The sequence below is a fragment of the Mustela erminea genome, chromosome 3 (genome assembly GCF_009829155.1).
Source record: "Mustela erminea isolate mMusErm1 chromosome 3, mMusErm1.Pri, whole genome shotgun sequence".
Classification (NCBI taxonomy): domain Eukaryota; kingdom Metazoa; phylum Chordata; class Mammalia; order Carnivora; family Mustelidae; genus Mustela; species Mustela erminea.
Window position 1 is genome coordinate 57,520,868 of NC_045616.1, and position 21,033 is coordinate 57,541,900.

Below are 21,033 nucleotides of genomic sequence, written 5' to 3' on the forward strand. Positions count from 1 at the left end.
GGACTACTAAAGACATATCCTGGTCTGGGAAGTTTCTGCCAAAGGACCACCAGTTAATTCTTCTTAAGTGGCCCTTGAAGGAAACCAGAATACGTAACCCTAAAATATCCCTCTTTGACATAAAAATTATTTCAAACTAAAGGCAACTAAGAAGCTACAAAAGCAGAAACCAAAACAAAACACCAAAACTCTCTCTCTACTGCTTAAAGGCAGGATATAAATTCTTTTGCTGGAGACAGACTCTTATCAGCCCAGAGATGATTCCAGATGAATCTGGAAACAAACCTCACTCCATTAGTTTCCTCCCATACATCTACATTCTCACAGTTCACTGCCCTTAGAAGCCAAAAACTGCTTTCCTTTGTCCAGTCATTTCTCTACTAACATACCGTTCTTTGTTGAAGATGCTGTGTAATACTTAAGCTGGAATTCTAAGTTGCCCCTTTTAGTTACTTTTGGTTTAGGTTTCTCCCACGTGATGTACACTGCATGCATTAATAAACTTTGTTTTTCTCTTACTTTTGTTAAAGACTCACAGCTAAAAACCAAAGGTAGACAGAGATAAAGTTTTGCTAATCCTACACCCTTATGGATTCAAACGTATCTTGGTGACTCTAGCTGACAGCCAAGTATATTCAAGGCAAGCATAAACCTGTAAGTTCTGGCAAACACACAGGATCAAATCTGGAGTGATGAACTTTCCTTTGTTGTTTTCTGAAATGTCCCCCACATTAGGAATGAAGTATGACAGAATGGAGAAGAGGACAAGAAGACAAGATAAGACAGAATGGAGAAAAAGACAAGATAGTTACTCAAGAAGTAACTATCTGGTACATCTAAGCGATCTTATTGTTCAGTTCAGGTTTATTATAGTGTCCAGTGATGAAACATATTTAAGTCAAGAAGTGGTCTATTTGGGGGGCACCTGGGGACTAGTGGGTTAAGCCTCTGTCTTTGGCTCAGGTCATGATCTCAGGGTCCTGGGATGGAGGCCCACATGGCGCTCTCTGCTCAGGAGGCAACCTGCTTCCCCCTCTTCTCTGCCTGCCTCTCTCTCTGCCTACTTGTGATCTGGCAAATAAATAAATAAAATCTTAAAAAAAAAAAAAAGTGGTCTATTTTGGTGGTGATTGTGCCTGCCTTAATGACTACTTCCCCTTGCAGTTATAGGCAATTTTCCCTTTCATTTAAGATAATTCTAAGACCCCACCAAGCAGAAGTTGATTTGGGGGCTTCATGTAGACCTGGCTTCACTGATTGGGCCTTGGTAAGCTCACCCCCTAAACATTTTCATTCTTCAGTCTTAAGAGTCTTTTTAAGAAAAATTAAAAATGTTTATGTTGTGGGTTCAGACTTTAGTGTTCAAAATCCTTTTCAGGTATACTCACATATAACCTCGTAACATCTGGTGTATTTCTCAGAAAATGTTGGCCTACATAGCCTTTGAATTTAGTTCGTAATTTTATCAATTAAATTTTAAAATAACCCAAAATACGACTTATAATTTCCTCCATTCAGCTTCACACATGACCACTTTTAAGGAAGCCAAATACAACCTTATTTTTGGCTGATGAACCATACATAGAAAACCACATTTCTGCATATGTATAAAGTAGAGTCCTATGTGAAGAACTAGCCAGGGCTCCAAATGATACTTCTCCAGGAATAAATATGTAGAGGATCAGCGTTTGCTTTGTTGAACTAGTAAGACTTTTTCTGGAGGCACCACTGGCTGTGTTTCTCTCTCTGTAAGTTATTCTAGCTCCAAAAATGAAAATTAAGAGAACAGTTTCTCTTATCATTCATTTTTCTCTGCACTCAAGGAACAGAGGGAAAATCTCAATCATAAATTTCCCAGAGGTATTCCTTATCCTTCTCATCCTACTTAATTGGCTTAAAATGGATGTTATAGCGCTCCACCTGCGTGTCACTTCTGACTGCAACCACTCCAGAAAGGAAAAGACTCTGTCCTGGAGAAGACATCCTCTCACTCCAGGCTCCTGCACCCATGCCTTACTGAGAGCCTGAGGAACGTCTTGCACATCAGGTCAGTTTCCTTTTCTTACCCTAAACCCTCTCTCAATCCCCTTTCCCATGGGAAGCATGCTTTCACAGGAAGACTCTGTGTCATTCTTGCCTGAAGCAGACAGTTTCACTGATATGAAAAAGAAGGAGGAGCTGACATCAAGGGCAGGGACCATAATACTTATCTTCCTGTGTGCTGTTTGCTTATTTCCCTGTTACTCCCTTTGGATTATGAGAATCTTGAGGGCAGAAACTATGTCTTGGTGTCCCTATATGTGACCCAGAACAAATGTCCAATATATTTTAAAAATTACTTAATCATGGTACTCTTTAATCTTGCCACTAACAACAATAAATATAAACAAACAAAGTAGGTAGATGACCCAACAAACAGACAGTCCAAAGACAAACTAATTGGGGCTTATCTGTACTGGGGATTAAGAATTAGAAATATTTTCGTTCTCTGAGGCAATTTTCATTTAGATATATGAGACAGATGATCTACACACAAGGTTTGAAAATCCAGCAATGGAAAGGAAACAAGATAACAAAGCCTGAGGAAGTTCAGCTTCTTATAAGCAAGACAACTTCCTAATGACCATATATCCCATAACAGCTGGTTCGCCAATCCCTTTTTCAGCCTACACTTTGGGCATGATGAACTTTGCTTTTAGCTTAGAAATAGGCAGAATCATTGGTTTTTGAAAAAGCAGTTTTTCCTCATAAACTTGGGCATCCCTGATCTTTGAAAAAGAGAACAGAACTCTCAAGCAAGGTTGAACCACAATTTGGTTTTGTGTGGGAAGTAAGAAAAACAACCTGAATGCTGAAGTCCCTGTCGCCCCATAAATGGATGTCATTGGCTATATCTGGAAACCTACTCTCCACCTAACAAAAACCTAATGAACAACTCAATACCTCTGTGATGTGTGCAGTTCCTTAAACAAACCGCCTATCATCCTGGAGAGTATATTTTCAAGTGGTTTCTTTAACAGACAGTCAGAGAAGAAAGAATAATACCAAGAACTCCACAGCTGTTTCTGCATGAGGCAAGGGTTTTCCATCCATACTGTAGTATTTGGCCCCCAAATCACTTTTTACACTCCATAGTGCGTGTCTGCATAGCACGGAAGGAAAGGGAGTTGGAACTACATGGGGCCGCATGAGAAATGGAATTGCTTCTCTTGGCATTAGGCGTTCGGCAATCTAAGAAACTACTCCCTGGGACAGTTCTTTATTGACTTCAAGTGATCTGACTGCTGGAACAGCCAAAGTCGAGATGGATGTTCCTAACATCTTGATACTTAGGGCCCAGCCCTGGAGCTGCCAACACGCTTACTGAGAGAACTGTTGGGGCACCCTGACTCCCCTTCCCCAAAAAAGCCACTGGGGAACCTTATAATGTAGTGGTTAAGAGCTTTGACAACATATAGACTTCAGTTTAAGTATCAGCTCTAACTTGTACAGCTTTAACTGTTTTCTCTGGGTCCCAGGTTCTTTACCCGTAAAAGGGAAATACTGATACTAATCTTGCAGGCTGACTCAGAGGGAGGAGGAGATAAAATGAAGTAAAGGAATCAAAGAACAAAGCCAGCATATAGGAAGCACTCAGTGATAGTAACTAATGTGACAATTCCTTTCTCTTTCCTACTGCTCCTCCAGAGTCCTTTCCCTTCCTCTCACTCTCCTTTCATGTGGCTACCTGGTCTCTGCCTTGCCAGAGACATCTAAGAAGATACCGTCCCTGCACAGGCAGCCTCTGCCTGGAGACCCCACTGGCTGTCATCCAAGACTATCAGTTTCTCCACCACAGGATGCTTTTTCCAACTTGCAAACACTCCCCAAGCACTTCTGCTCCTTTAAAGGGCCCTCTTTTACACTCTTTTTTTTTTTTTTTTAAAGATTTTATTTATTTATTTATTTGACAGAGAGAAATCACAAGTAGATGGAGAGGCAGGCAGAGAGAGAGAGAGAGAGAGTGAAGCGGGCTCCCAGCTGAGCAGAGAGCCTGATGCGGGACTCGATCCCAGGACCCTGAGATCATGACCTGAGCTTAACCCACTGAGCCACCCAGGTGCCCCCCTCTTTTACACTCTTAATAGAAGTTTGCTTCCCAACTGTATTATTTTCTTAAACAATTTGCCTACAAGGAAGTACACTGTTAGTACCACCAAAGTCAAATAATGGGATGTTGAATATCAGAAAGCCTTAATTTTTTTTTTTTTTTGGTTGATGTTGAATTTTTAGGGTTTTTTTGTTTTGTTTTGTTTTGTTTTGTTTTGGTTGGTTGGTTTTTTACTTTTTATTTGGAAATACTTTAATACTTACAGAAAAGATTCAAGAATAAGAACTGTACACAGAACCCTCGTATGCCCGTTAGCCAGGTTCACTTACTGATAAAATTTTATACCATTTGGTTTATCATTTATTTCTCTTTTTAAAAAAATTTTTTTTTAATTTATTTATGTTAGAGAGAGAGAAAGAGAGTGAGGAGGGGTGGGGGGAAAAGGGGCAGAGTGAGAGGAAGAGAGAGAATCCGGAGCAGATTCCCCACTAAGCGGGGAGCCCAACACAGGGCTCCATCTTATTACCCTGAGATCATGACCTAAGCCAAAATCAAGATCAGATCTTAACTGACTGAGCCATCCAGGTGCCGCATTCTCTGTCTTCTCATGTATAAATACACTATGGATTGAATGTTTGTGTCTTCATAACATTCATATGTTGAAATCTGAATCTCCAAAGTGATGGTATATTAGAAAGGAGGACCTCTGAGAGGTCACTGGGATTAGTGCCCTCAGAAAAGAGTCTTGAGAGAGCTTGCTTGCCTCGTCCACTATGTGAAGTTACAATGAGAAGACAGCTCTCACCAGACACCAGATCTGTTGGCGCCATGACCCTGGACTTCTCAACCTCCAGAACTGTGAAAAATAGATTTCTGTTGTTTATAAGTCACTCATTTTACACTATTTTTGTTACAGCAATCTGAGTGAACTAAGACTGTACAGGTATATATTTACATTCATATATACGTATATGTGTATGTGTGTATGTGTGTATATATATATATAGTTCATATATATACATACATACCATTTTATGTATAAAAAATAGGTACAACATTTTTTAAACATCATTTAAAAGCAAGTTGCATACACCATGAATCTTTACCTCTGCACACTTTGGTGTGCATTTCCTAAGAATAAAAGTATGTTCTTATATAACTATAGCACAGTTTAAGCTGTACTGTAATTATAGATCATTGATAGAATCTTTTTTCTAATCTACTATCCTTTTTGCATGTTTCTCAATTGACCTGATGATGTCCTTTAGAGCATTCTTTTCCTTCCAGGACAGGATCCAGTCTAGTATTGCCTTAGTCAATCTATCTCTTTAGACTTCTTTAATCTGGAACATTTCCACAGCCTCCAAGCCTTCACTTCCATAGTAGTGCATTCTTATTCCGTGGAAGGTCTCATAAACTCAGACTATGTATTGCAGAACAATGTCTCCCCTCCTCAAATCCTCTCCAAACCTAAGACAATTTAATCAGTCATTTCAAATTGTGTCAGCATGCGATTTCAATTATAGATTATACTTTCTTCAATGTTATCTATTTGAAAGTGAAAGAAATAAAACCCCAAACTCTTCAATCCTATTCTTTAGTATCCCAGAGATAAGGATAATAAGCATATTGCATGGAATCTGGGAACCTACTGGACCTCATTTGGAATGGCATCATTTACCACAGCCCTTCAAAAGATTAAGATTTTAGGGAACACTTTTTCTGACGGTCATTATTTGCCAGAGGTCTTTTCAGGAAAATTTTAACAGAGTGGTATCCATGTCCCTTTAAATACACTTCACTTGTATTGTATTATAGCTTAAAAAGAAATCAGAGGCATACTTATAAAAGAACTGCTATAATAAACGGTAAAAAAAAAATCAATTGGCAAAAAAAGATATTGAAAATCAATAACACCAGTTTTGTTTTCCAGGTACTAATGAGACAGTGTGAATAAGTTATGAATAGCTGCCTTGTTGTTTCTTTCACTGGGGAGTCTTCTGATGAGAAATGCTAAGCCTGCGTTCTCTCCTCCAACATCCAGCTCTCTCTCACACCCTCCTCCCTCTCCTTAGGTATGCAAAGAAGGTCTGTCTGCACTGAGGTCTTGAAGTTGCAGCCTGGATACTCAACCACCTTGCAACCCGGGGATTCATGCCTACCCTCCTCTCATGATTGCCCTGAAATGCATGCCCTCTGAGTGAGCAACTCTTAATGAAGACCTGCCTAATTATTCTGCTTAGCGACTTGGACAAGAGTCTCTGAGAAAGAGCTAATGGCTCATAAATGTGAATATAAACTTAAATAGGCCAGTGAAACCCAGAACACTTTCTCAGTCCACCCAGATTGCAAACACTGATTTAGAGGTTTCTACCAAAAGCAATATTTTGCCATGACCTAAGTTATTTGGCTGTCATGGCTGCATACAAATGATCAAGAAAGATGCCATCTCTGATGTGTGGTTTCTGGTTGGGTTAATATATTCTCTTCCTACCATCTATGGGTAATAGCCAGCGTTTATTAAGCACTAACCTGTTAGCTATTATTCTAAGGGATTCGAAGGGATATTATTCTAAATGGATTAAGCCCTTCAGTGCTCACAATAATTATAAGGTAGGTAATATCATTATCCCCATTCTAAAGATGAGAAAGTTGAGATACAGAGAAGTTGAAGAACTTGCCCAAATTCACAATGCAATTAAATTTAGCATCTCTAGTACTTTCCAACAGAAGGTTGCTATGGTTGGAATCCTTGTGTCTTCTGCCATAATTCACATGTTGAAGCTCTAACTGCTAATGTGATGGTATTTGGAGGTGGGGTCTTTGGAAGGTATTAGGTTTGGATAAGTCATGACCATAGAGGCCACATGTTGGGATTGGCGCCCTTATAAGGGGATGAGGAGACCAGAGCGTTCTCTGCCATGTAAATACACAGCAAGAAAGCAGCAGTCTATAATCCAGGAATAGGGCTCTCACCAAGAACTCAACCATGCTAGCACCCTGATCTCAGATTTCTAGCTTCCAGAACTGTGAGAAATAAGTGTCTGCTGTTCAAACCACCCAGTCAATGGTATTCTGGTACAGCAGCCCAAGCTGACTGAGAGAGGAGTAGAATCTCAACAGTCATATTGTTCTTTCCGGTCAGAGACGGGAGCTCAAAGAACTACAGGCTCCAAGACAGCAGACTCTTAGTAAGAGTCTTGATAATGATTAATAATACCTCCCTCTATATATAATTCTTCCTGTTATTTTGAGGCCTTCTGGATGTGACTCAAGGAAAGATGAAAGGATAGTAAGAGTAAGGTGGGAGCTTCATTTGACAGAAGGGGTACTGAAGGCCACAGGAGCAAACTGCCATACTTGTGAGCATTGCTAAGTTATATTTCTAAATCTTTCCCTGAGTGGACTAGATATCAAATGGAATCATGATCACTGAATCTTCTATTCTTTTTTTGTTTTTTCCTTTAAAATTAATGCTATTACATTTCTAACTAAAGCTTTAGTGGTCCCAAAGAATGTTTGTTCCTAAATGAACTAAAAGAATATGACTGGAGAAGCAGAATAAGAAAAGCAAAAACTTTATAATAGAGACTTATTGTTTTTAAATTAATTCCTTAAATATTGGAATCAGTAGCTTTTGTAATTCCCTATGGCTTTTCTTTAAAATTTTTGAGGTTTGTAATTCGTGGGATTGAAGGTTTTTCTAATTATAAAAGTAGTAGTTGTTTCTTAACACCTACAAGCATAAGCAATGAACTAAGCACTGATTAGATCTGAAATGGAGACTTCAAACTAAGAACCCAGAAATGTGCAAGGGTAATTTTTTGTTTGTTTGTTTTTTGTTTTCACAACTTGTTTCTCAATTCTTGAATGATTCTTTCCATGTCAGATTTTGCATTAAAACCTAGATTTCTATCCTCTTGTTTAAAAAGCCAAACTGTGACAATACTAAAACAATGTTATCCTTTGGCAACAATCAAGTTGAGCTGAGTAATGGCTGAGCCTATTTAAAAACTTTTTTGTTCAGTTAAAAGGGCCAGCATTACTGTAGAACTGTGTGGGAGGTGGGACAGAAAGGGGAAAAAGGTAGAACAGCAATCAGGCCTCTGTAATATATTTTACCTGGGCAGTGGACTCCGGAAGTGAATAACCTTACAAAAGGAGGGAATGAAAACAGTAAACGAAGAAGTATTTCAAACAAAACTATGGGAAGTGTTCTTGTGTATAGGCAGAGAAAATAAAAGGCAAGGTAGGCAAACACTAGAGATTCAGGGAGAGTGTGAAGATTCTTTTTTTTTTTTTTTTTCTTTTCCATACAAATTGCAACCAAGTCAGAACTCCTGTCTATGAGGTTAAAAGTAGGTTGGAAATGAAAAAATAAATTCCTACTGCACCTAGAGCCCTTGAGCAGTACCGGACACAAAGTAAGCATTCAATAAATGGAGACAATCATCATCATCATCTAATGGGAGGAAAAGGAAAACTGAACACACTGGACAGTCTGCCATGCAACTTTACATCAACACATATAAGTATAACCTGTGTGCTTAGAAATGTCGCCACTTTGTGTTTAGAAAGTCAACAAGTTTTTAGTTTAATGAATGCAAACTCCCATGAGTATCTGGCAACCCAAACAGTATGTTTTGGCTATTTACACACAATTTATGCTATTGAATTTACAATCTTTCTCCAGCCCACTAATTTTCCCATCCACTATCCAGAAAAGGAAAAAAAAAAATCACAAAAACCTAATAATCTAGTGAGAAAGTTTTCTTCATTTGATATAAAGTATGCCTTGTAACTCTGCTGTGCTATATAAATGGTGGTTCCCTTCAGTAAATAGTACTTATTAACTGTGGAAACCATATTTACATGCCTTAGTAAACAATGGATTATTCTGACGACCTGATTTAGTAAATACTGTGGTTTGTGGGATTTCAGTACAAAATTACAAAATCAAACGTAGAAGGAAATCTCTATGGCTTTTATCTTACTTTCAAGGAAAGTAAGAATCTTTTTACTGTATAACTAGATCAATTTTCAGAAAATGGAAAAAATATTTTTAAATGATCTTTAAAGATAGTAAAATTACTTGGCATGACTTATGGTTTTAAAAGCAGAATTAAACAAAGTAAGAGGAAAATTGAGTTAGAGATTCCAGACAGGCAACTGACCACACATATAACTTCATACTGGTGATCAAAAATAATATAATTATTTATCCATAGGACTAACATTTATTTTTTAGGTGAAACTCAATTCAAATGCATCATTAATTAATTTATATACAATAAAATAGAACAGCACAGCTATTTAAATGTAAATATTTAAAAAGTTTTCTGACATCAATCTCTTTTTTAAAAAAAGCTGAGAATAAATTTGCACAATGTTCACTTTCACACAAGATTTCAGCTTTGCCTCCTTAGGAGGTACAGATTTTCAGATATGGAGATAGTCTTCAGTAATTAAACAGATTCTAATCAAAATGGACAGCCTTGAAAGAAAACTAAGTGTTTTAAATTCACACCTTTATATCCCTTTCTTCTTCTCCAAAGTAATTATGACAGAGAATCATAAGAAATGCTGGACGCAAGCATGGGTTCAGGCATATATGCTTATGTGACTTTACAAGAGCAAACACTATTATTTGAGGAGAAGATAGCAGGAATATACATCTCCCTGGGGTTTATCATGAAAACTTCCAAGACACTTCAAAGAGGTCTCCTCTCAGATAATTTCCCTAGCTGTTTAAGTTGGTAAGTGCCTGTTTTCATCCGACTATGAATTTGAATTTGTTGTTGCTGTGAAAAGTTGTTATATTTACTTCGATATATTACTATAAAGAGGGAGGAAAAAACCTATAATCTGCTGAAAGAACACTATCAGGATATGATTGCTAAATGACCCCCTCAGCATTTTCCATTTCCCAACACATCATTACATTGAGCAGCATTTTAGGGTAATTGTCATATGCATGTAAAGCCTCTGAGAGTCTCCTCACAGAATTAACAGCAAAACACTACCTGTGGTCAATCCACTCTACCCATCATCTTCCAGCATAATCATGGGGAACTTGTCCTAGAGCCCACAAGGGAAGCTCCTGGACCACAGGCCATGGGGGAAGTGTATTCATCGATGATCCTGGAATGACACAGACATGGGAAAGCTTTTCATGCTAGTTCCTGTTTGAAAAGTGCTAGATTTTCTGGAGGCAAGGAGGTAAGAGAGAAGAGGCAGCATCTCCTAGATTTGAAGGAAAGAAAAAAAAAAAAAAAGTCTTTAATACTCTGGCCAATTTGTGGAGAGAAAAGTTTGCCTTTATCCAATTTGGACAGTGGACCAGAAAGGGGGCCACCCACTGCCACACACAGCACACAGGGCTGTCTCTCCTCTGCTGCACCCACGAAGGCCATTGATCAGGTGACAGCCGGCTACCCTAGGCCAAATATTTCCACCCAAACCCCACGGGGACAGGAGCTGTATAAAGCTATACACCTAAACCATGGTTAGAAAAGAGGAAGGAAATGCCTTCACTAAGTAAACATCCAAGACGGTACTTTTTGCACATTTGTGACATCTAACTCTTCCTATGGGAGAGAGTGGCAAGAGTGAAGTCTTCACCACGTCCTGTAAAGGCATAATAGTGAAACCGAGACAAATTCTTTAACCTGGTTATTGGGTCTGAAGGCTCCAACACAACACACAGGAATAAATTTCTGCCTTTGTATAATATTAAAAAAAAGAGAAAGAGGGGAAAAAATAAATTTAATGCAGGTCCATGACGTTTCCATGACACTTCTTGTACATGCCTTATCGGACTGATCACTCTCATGAAAGTCATATTCTGTTCACATCTGAGCATATAAAAACACATCACTCTATTTTTAACCTAATGGCCACTGCTGAACAATTAGTGATTACCTAACAGCATGATTTCTTGGCTTACCAAGTTACTGTAACTAAATTGGAACTCTGCCTCCTTTATTCACTGACCTTTCATGGTAACCTAAACAAATTCAATGGCAATTTATCTCAGGGTCCTTTCTAGTATTCAAAACATATTTACAGATCTTTCCTAAAGTCTGAGAACATTCTACAATGCAGACCAAATCTCTTCAGACTAAGACCTTCAAAATCATTTCACAATAACACAAGCGCTAAGCAGAGGCATATGACCTTCAAATAAGCTACCTCAGCGCAGTCTTCAATTAAAATATTACATGACCTTATTGAAAGAATGTTGAACTCCTGTTAATAAGATGTAATTTCCCACAGGCTCAAAAGCCCTTAAATTGTGGTGATGGTACTTGGACTTCTCATGGCAAATAAGGAAAAATAAGTTTCCATGAGATTTAGTGACTTCAATATGTTTCTCTGCCTCTAGCTATTTTCAGGAAGAAGAAAAAAAAATCTTATTCTGACATAATTAAGATACTCTTTTCAGTGAACATTTTAAATCTTAGACTATCAGAAATGTAATTGTCATATAGTTAAAGGAACAGCATTGTCCAAAAGGCCACAATATTTGTCCTTCACATTTGACTGGGTGAGAAAGACTAGCTTTTCTATTTCTGATCCCAGGGGCTTGGGCAAAGGTCAAATTGCAAATGTTATAAGGAGACAGATATGATCAAAAGAAGAGTGAGTTGTAAGTGGGAAGTACCTAAGTGAGTGTGTGTGTGTGTGTGTGTGTGTGTGAGAGAGAGAGAGAGAGAGAGACAGTGAGAGAGAGAGAGAGAGAGTGTGTGTGTGTGTGTGTTTATGCGTATGTGCTCAGGTACAAATGAATATACTTTACTTTACTTTACTTTAGAACCTGTTACAAGAAGACTACTGCCTGGAGGAATGCCTGTGAGCTCCTTGCAGCTCAAGGAGTCCCTCAGAAAATACAAGCTAAGAATTTCAATGGATAATTTCTCTTTCTACAGTTTCATGGAAATTGATTCCAAATACCAGTAGATAATTTAATAGTAGAAACCCACAAGGACCCATCAAGGATCAGTAGTATCATTCTAACTGAGTAGAAAGCTGTCTATGTTGAATAAGGGTATTTTGTCTCTCTCTTTCCTCCCTCACTGTCTCTATCTTTTACATTGATCAATCAACCACATTATAACAAATATATAATATTCAATAAAAATTCCCATGTAATATTTACTCATAATTTTCTTTCATTTTTATGAAATAAGACTTTCTCTTCTAAATTGAGTGATTAGTCTTTTAATTGAGAAAAAACCAAGAACTCAAAGTTTCAGTTAGCCCTAAATATACTTTTTGAAAGCACATTAAAAACCAAAATTATGAAAAAAATTCCAGATTTCCACTTTTTAAATTTTTAACTTAAAACTTATATTCAAAAGTCCATTTCCATCTTTTAGAGTTCTCTGTAGTCCTGGGTAATATATTGAGGCTTCACATTATGAAAAACCCTTTCAACCAATATCCTCACATGGTATATTTTATGAAACAAGAAGACTGCAAAACTAGAAATTGTTCTAGACCCCTTTACCATCTTGTGTCATGATCTATGAGAGCTTATACTTTTTTTTTTTAAAGATTTTATTTATTTATTTGAGAGAGAGACAGTGAGAGAGAACATGAGCGAGGAGAAGGTCAGAGGGAGAAGCAGACTTCCCATGGAGCTGGGAGCCCAATATGGGACTCGATCCCGGGACCCCAGGATCACGACCGGAGCCGAAGGCAGTTGTCCAACCAACTGAGCCCACCCAGGCGCCCCAAGAGAGCTTATACTTTTTGATTAACATCTCAGATCTTTGATCAGCCCCACAGGATGAAAAATAGGCACTATAAATTTAAAACTTCTAGACAATGACAATGGTTGGTTAATGTACTGACAGTTTGTCCTTGGAAGGATGAAAATAGAGAATAACTTGAGTAACACACCTCTTTTCTCAGTTACAATGACAAAATAGAAGATCTGAAACGTTTCTTTCTTTCTTTTTTTTTTTTTAAAGATTTTATTTATTTGACAGAGAGAGATCACAAGTAGGCAGAGAGGCAGGCAGAGAGAAAGAGAGAAGAGGAAGCAGGCTCCCCGCTGAGCAGAGAACCCGATGGGGGGCTCAATTCCAGGACCCTGGGATTATGACCTGAGCCCAAGGCAGAGGTTTTAACCCACTGAGCCACCCAGGCACCCCTGAAACATTTCTTTCTTTCTTTTTTTTTTTTTTCCCCTGAAACATTTCTTAAACTCAGTTTCCACATTTGTGAACTCCTCCCCTACGTTCCACATCCAAGTGTTAAAGGACGGTGGATTCAAAAATGCTCTGGAAAGAAATCAATGTATCACAAACTTCTGACTAGGATATTTGCGAAGGGAACTCTATTGTTTTCATTGTTAATTTTATATATTAAAGAACTGAAAGAACACTGAAGCAAATAAATAATGGAATATGAAATTAAAATGATAGAGATGAGAAATAAAATCAATAAAAATCACGTTGACATCAAGAAACAAATACTAATAAAAAATTTCAAATAAAGTAATGAGAAGGTTCTTAGATAGATGATATAATTAGAGAAGAGAAGGGTATCATATGAACACATTGGAACAATTTTTAAATTTGGTGCTGATTTGAACCAAAATTCTGATGTCAACGTATTTAATGTAAAGCTCCTAACATGCAGGAACGTCTGGGTGGCTCAGTCTGTTAAGTGTCTAATTTCGGCTCAGGTCATGATCTCAGGGTCCTGAGATTGAGCACCACATCGGGCTCCTTGCTCAGTGGAGAGCCTGCTTCTCCTTGCCCCTCTTTCTGCTGCTCCCCCTGCTTGTGCACTCTCTCTCTTTCTCTCTCTCTGTCAAATGAATAAATAAAATCTTAAAAACAAAAACCTCCTAACAACCTACTACAGTAAGAACATTATAGAAAACAGGTTAATGTATATTACCAACTTAAAGTATTTAAGATTAGCCACTGCACAAGTTTTATAGCTTATGAAAGAAATTTAATAGCAGTAGATGACTGATAGATGACAATCCTAAAATTAGTATCCTATGACATTAAGAGCAAATTATGAAGGAAATTTTTTAAACCAAATACACTATTCTCCTTATAGTCAATGATACTACAAATTTTATCATGATCAAAGAGTGATTATAAACTATTAAGCCAAAAAATATGAGAAAATTAAGTAAATGTGTCAGGCATTATAGTAATTAAAATATGTTATTTTTCTGTATCATGTAATATTTGTTAAACATCAGCTTTTCATATAAGACATTTGCTTTGATTTGTTTTTATTCTTTTTTTTAAATTATTTTTTTCCCCAAGATTTTATTTATTTATTTGACAGACAGAGATTACAAGTAGGCAGAGAGGCAGGCAGAGAGAGAGGAGGAAGCAGGCTTCCCACTGAGCAGAGAGCCCGATGTGGGGCTCAATCCCAGGACCCTGGGATCATGACCTGAGCTGAAGGCAGAGGCTTTAACCCACTGAGCCACCCAGGCGCCCCTTCTGTTCTTATTCTAAACGCTTATTTTTTTGTGTCTACTTTTGCATTTGTGAATTTGGACTTTTTTTTCTTAAAAGGAACCCTTCAGAATAAAAGCTCCAATCCCACACACCTGGATTTGGTCCTGCTGGGGGTCAGCAATGATTTTAATGGGGAAATAATTTCTAAACTGAGACTATAAAGTTATGTAGGTATTCAGTAAGTGAAGGGGGTTAGAACAGAAGCGTGCCTTAGGCAGGAGGACAAGCAAGAGGGGATTTTGGAAGAAAGCCCATAGCATGTCGGAGAAACTGAACACAATTCAATATGATAGGGACATGGGGAGCATGGGACAGAAGAATATCTAATTCCAAATATGGTTGTGAATATGCTGCAACATGGACGAATCTCAACAATGTTATCCCAAGTGAAAAAACCCAACATAAGAGACTACATGGATTTTATGATTCTATTTATATGAAATATCCTGGATATTTCAGATTGGATATAGGCAGATTGATAGAGTCAGAAAGCAGATTATTGGTTGCTGGGGACTAAGGGGTGGGAGAATGGGGAGTGACAGCTTAGTAAGTATGGGGTTTCCTTTTGCAATGATGAATAGTTCTAGAAACAGACAGTAGTGATGATTGCATGATACATATTTTAAAACGGTTAAAATGAGGATCTCTGAGGAACACAAGCACCTAAAATCCAAATAAGGTGACACAATGATGAGAAAGAGAAGAGTAGCTTGACAGGAGAGGAAAGCTAAGGAACTAAACACTGTCCCTTGGAAATGGCCACTGAGGTGTTGGAGTCCTGGGCCAGAGTGGTTGTGGTAAAAGCTGTGGAATTAGAAGCCCTATTGGAGCTGACTAAAGAATGAGTGGGAGCAAAGGGAATGATGAATTGAAGACAGGGGTTCCAAGAAAACTAAAAAGAAATGGAAAGATGAGCTGGTGTTCTCCAGGTTGCAAGAACAACACCAGCCATGCTTTGGAAGAAATAAGAGTAGCACGAACAGGGCCATAAAATGGGCCAGGTTAGAACATGTACAACTACTTCAGAGATGGGTTAAAAGAATGGAATGTGAAATAGGTCTTTGAATCTGCACTGCCCAACATGAGTTAAGTCTGGCTATGTCATAATGCTTCACACATCTCTGACTATGCTGATAACTTACTGATTTATTTCAAGGTAACATTATTGTTAATAATCTATCCACCAGCTCAGTGATTTATTAACTAGGATTCTGGGATTTGCTCTATGCACCTATTTGCTTTCTACACCTAGGGAGTGTAGAAAGTACAACTTCTAGGACTGTCTCCTTCCAGAGAGAAAAGTGCCTCAGAGCTAACACAGAAACTCACATTACCATGTGAAAAACTCTACTGGTTTCCATCCAAATAAATAGGAATATCACAAAACCCCAAAACTGTTTGTCACTTATTAAAAAAGCCTTCTATTGGGAAAAAAAAAAAAAAAGCTTCTGAACCTCATTTTTTTTTCTATATAATAGCATGATGTTTCTGCTTTCTTTCCCCATCAATATTTGATTTAATATAACAGGTACCACTGAAAACTCCAACATTCATTTGACTGGAACAGCCAAGAGTTTGCTGATTCAAGCTGTTGAGAAAGGCATTCAGGGGACTGGCATTCTGCCACCAGTTCTATGGTTTAGAAACACCCCTAAAATTAATCCTTACTCTATTTTCATTCAGTATGTGGCACTGCCAAAATATTGTTCATCTGCTGGAGCAAAGTACCTAGTGAAAGTCAGGGGTAAAATTGCAACCTGGAGAAATAATAAAAGAATTGAAGTGAGATATACATCTGTCTGGATTGCATTTTTCACTTTTCTCAGCTATCCTGCCCAGTTCATAATGGGTTCATCGTTCACAACCACTTAGCAGTGGGGATTCAGCGAGATGGCAGTGGCTCTGAAATCAAAGGAGGAAGGACAGCACAGTCTGTTTTGCTATCCCTTCAACGACTTACATAAGGCGGGGGCGGGGGCAGGCGGAGAGGGGAGGTAGGGGTTGCTTCTGCAATAATTTATTCACCATCATACGCAGGATTATTTTCTGGTGTGAGGGAACAGATCACAGGTTCTAAGAGACTAACATTTCGTAGTAAAGGTTAAATCTCTACCTAAAGCTCTTTACTTTTTTACTTCAACTAAGAATGGTTTCCCAGCCCAAATACACTGAACTCTGGCAGTGCCATTTCACACATTAATAGAACATATTTCAGAGCCCAGGAGGGTAACAGAAATAGAGATAGTTTTACCTAAAATAAGAGCTATCTTAGAATTGAAAGAGGAGGGTAAAGAAGAGTTACTATATATATTAGTCTCATTCTGGATGGACCTAAAGAAACGAACTTGCACTAAAGCCGTAGAATCTATTGGAACACTTGTTTAAGACTGTTTTTTATTTTATTATTTTTTTAAGATTTTATTTTTTTATTTGACAGAGTTCACAAGTCGGCAGAGAGGCAGGCAGAGAGAGGGAGAAGCAGACTCCCCACTGAGCAGAGTGCCTGACTCGGGGCTCAATCCCAGGACTCTGGGACCATGACCTGAGCCAAAGGCAGAGGCTTAACCCACTGAGCCACTCAGGTACCCCAAGACTGTTTTTTAAAAAGGACACTTAAATGTCAGAATTCTTCAAAAATGATACACGTTCATAAATTAGTAAGTTACCTATCAGGGAAAACTTCCTAAATATTATTAGTTTATTAAGTACTTTGAATAGGATACAAAAAAAATGATTTTATTTTTTTCTCATAAATCTCCCCTTTGACCTGCTTTATCAATAGTTTTTTACCCCCCACTCCTGGATAAAGCCTCATGAAAATACCACTACATTGTTAAGAAGACCCAACCAGTTAATTTCAAAGCTTTAGTCTTTTATCTAATTTAAAACTTCTCCCCCTTGGGGCACCTGTGTGGCTCAGTCATCTAAGTGTCTGACTCTAGGTCTGGCTTAGGTCACAATCTCCTGGTCCTGAGATCAAGCCCCACCTGGGCTCCACCACACTCAGCAGGGAGTGTACTGGACATTCGTCCCCCCTTTCTTTCCCTCCCCCTCTGCTCTTCCTCCCACTAAAATAGACAAATAAATAAAATCTTTAAAAACAACAACAATGCAATTTCTCCCCCTCCTCCCCTCAGAAGCCTGTAGTAGAGGGAGGGGAGTGAGGCTGGGGGAATGAGAATAGGTGGCTTCTTCTCTGTGTGTCCAGTGTCCTACAATTTCTTTTGTGCTCAACAGACTGCTTTGGCCCTCCGCTCTAGGGTAGTTACTAAGGGAGGGAGTGGAGGTGACATGCAGAGATCATACTTGATTAGGAAATTTGTTGCCTGTTTTCAGAGCTCTCTGTGTAGCAAACAGCAAAACATCATCTGAAAGGGCACTTTTGTGAGTACTACAAACATGTTTTTTCTCCCCATCCAGTTAGGAAGCTCTGAGGGCAGTGTGAGTGAGGCTTTTCTATGTTGGGTCACTTACAACTCCCCTTCCGCCCATGACTTTAGAGGCCCATCTAGTCTCTTCCTACTTACTGTCTTCTTGGGTGAAGACCATTACTGGCTCCATTTCTCAAGGTCTGGCACCTGGGAAACACACACCTTGTCCCCTTGTTGGGGGCTGTGTAGCTCACTCTATAACAGTTATTCCTCTTTCTTCTCCCACCAGGAAAGCCAGAAGTCAGTAGCTCACTTTCAAACTTTTTCAGATATGAGTCAGTCTTCATAGCCCTTAAACTTGAGAAGACAAATATATTACCCCACATTGTTCTCTGAAGTCCCTCTCATTTGGCTTGTGATTAGAGGGAAGTAGATCACTCGATACCTCTTCCACTCCTTTAAGGGGGGTAATCATTGGGAACATAGCATATCTGCGCTCCCACCAACAGACTGTCCCTGATGGCTCCAACTGCATCTTTTCTCTTCTACCCTCAAAAGGTATTCTGAGTCGAGTGAAAAACTGGTTTCACAATCTTAATATACCCCACATGGATCGACTAACCTGTTATTCTAAGCCACTAAGGTATCTGTGATAGTAGGAAAAGTTGCATTTAACCCCTGCTGTTTGACAAGTACAGAAGGTCAAACACATGGTAGAAAATGTCAAAAGATGTTGATTTCATGGAACTTTTAACCTTAGGATAACAATGAGATGCCTTAGGAAACCATAAAAAATGACATTTATAAATAGCACCTTCTCTAGCCAAACTTACTGATTACTGATTCATCTTTCATGTCAAAAACCTTATGTACATATTAATTGTTTAGGATTAAATAATAACAATCTAAAGATTCTATGCTTTATTCCACTGGTTCTCTAGGGTTTCACGTTTGTTTATTTCAGTGTGTGATTAAGATCTTCATTTATTTTATAAACAGCAGTGTGATTAAGATCTTCATTTATTTTTTTTCTTTAATTCAATTATGCACTTTGGACACATTCCTAGAGTGACATTCTATGTAAAAGGCTATCATGTTTTTAAGACTTTTTAAAAATAAAATGTAGGATTCCTCTGCAGAAGAGTTAGAAGATTCCATTAAATTCCTTTAGAATTTGCTAATCAAGAGGCTTAGATGAAGACGGAAATGTGATTTGGAGAAGAGATTTAGCCTATTAAGAATATGCTATAAATAACATATATTGACATTATATTTACTTTGTCTAACTAATAGTCATTATATAAATTGGGTTGTGATTTGCCAAAATAAAGTTAATGAAATATTTGTCACAAGTACCTGCAACATGCAAACATAATTTTTAGAGAGTTATAGTACATTGTTAAACTTGAAAAACCTTTTATAAAATGTTCAGCATGCTGCACATCCAGGCAAAATCTATGTTTTGCTTATTATAAGATCCCTTTCCTATTTCAAGAAAACCTTGTTCTATCTCCCGTGAGAAGCAATTTCAAATGATGGAAAAATCAATCCTTCAACCCACCCTACATTCCCACCACCAACACACAGAAAGAAGATAATTCCTAATTCCCTCTACCATAGTCCATATGGTTCTAGCTTCCACTTTAAGTATCAGTCTAAGAAAGTCAACGCTTTAACAGACTGTATGAAATGCTTTGACCAAGAACTAGCTGGTGAAAACATTTGATTCATCTCTTAACAAAGTAAAACCATCACTGATTCAAGCCCTTAAACAGAAAAAGAGATGCTTTGTTTAGAAATTCTTATTTCCTACCTTCCAAAGAAATAACTGAATGTATCTAACCGGAAGACTGCAGCAAATCATCTCCACTAAGTCATAGTAATTACCAAGCAGTAACACCTATGTACTAAAGATTAGTTACATTTAAGTACTATGTCTCTCAGCTCAGAATCACATTTGTCCTTCATGCCACCACCACCACACAGAGGGGTCAGTTCCCATCTCTCAAATGTCCCAAAATGTAGAGAGATATGTTATGGTCCATACGTGGAAAGGAAACTCACCAACCTATAGAATGTTGATTCCAGAGACTGAATTTAAGTCTCATGGGCAGTGAGTTTTTTTTTTTTAAATATTTATTTATTTATTTTAGAGAGAGAGAGAGACAGAGACAGAGCACAAGCAGGAGAGGCAAGGAGAGGAGGAGAGAATCGCAAGCAGACTCTTGTGCTGAGCCCAAAGTCCAAGGCAAGGAAGGCTCCATCTCATGACCCTGAGATCATGACCGGAGCTAAACCAAAAGTCGGTTAACCAACTGCACCACCCAGGCACAGCTGGACAGTGAGTCTTAATACAATTCTGACAAAGATTTGTGGCATGGCATAGGGAACGGAAGGTTGTTTCAACTCTTTGGATCTCAGAATCTTCATCTACAAAAGGAAGCTGGACAATCGTTTCTAAGGATCCTTGCAACTCCAACATTAAACAACTCCAGGAGTAAAAATAAATTTTCTGTACTATCAGGAAATCAGGAAAATTCCCTGGAGAGATATATACTGGATAAGAGAGAAATAAAGAAGTTGGCCAGAACTATATAGATTGGCACTAGAAATGATGGAAAAACCACCCTCCTTTGTGATTTCTAGACAAATGGGCCCAAACCCCAACTTTTATTTGAAAACTTTTAAGCTCCTCCAATACTGCAGTCAGTCTCAAGTTGAAGTTTTTCTTTCAGGTATAAATGAAATTCTTATATTTTATATTCTTTGGATAAGTCTCAGGTATCTTTTCTATCAGACATTTTTAAGAATATGGACAAATTTTATTTCAAAACCCTTTTACTCCAGAAGAGTATACCCAAACAACAACAACAACAAAAATCTTTATTTTAAAGATAAAAGTGTACACAGAATGCTTTCTTTTGCTTAACATAATGTCTTTCTACCACAAATGAATACATAATACTGAACTAAGCTATATAAAATATGAACAGAAAATTTTCCTTTTGAAAAGCTTGCATCATTTTAACTTTGGTGATCTAGTCATAGTTAATAGAAGTCTCTATAAATATATACC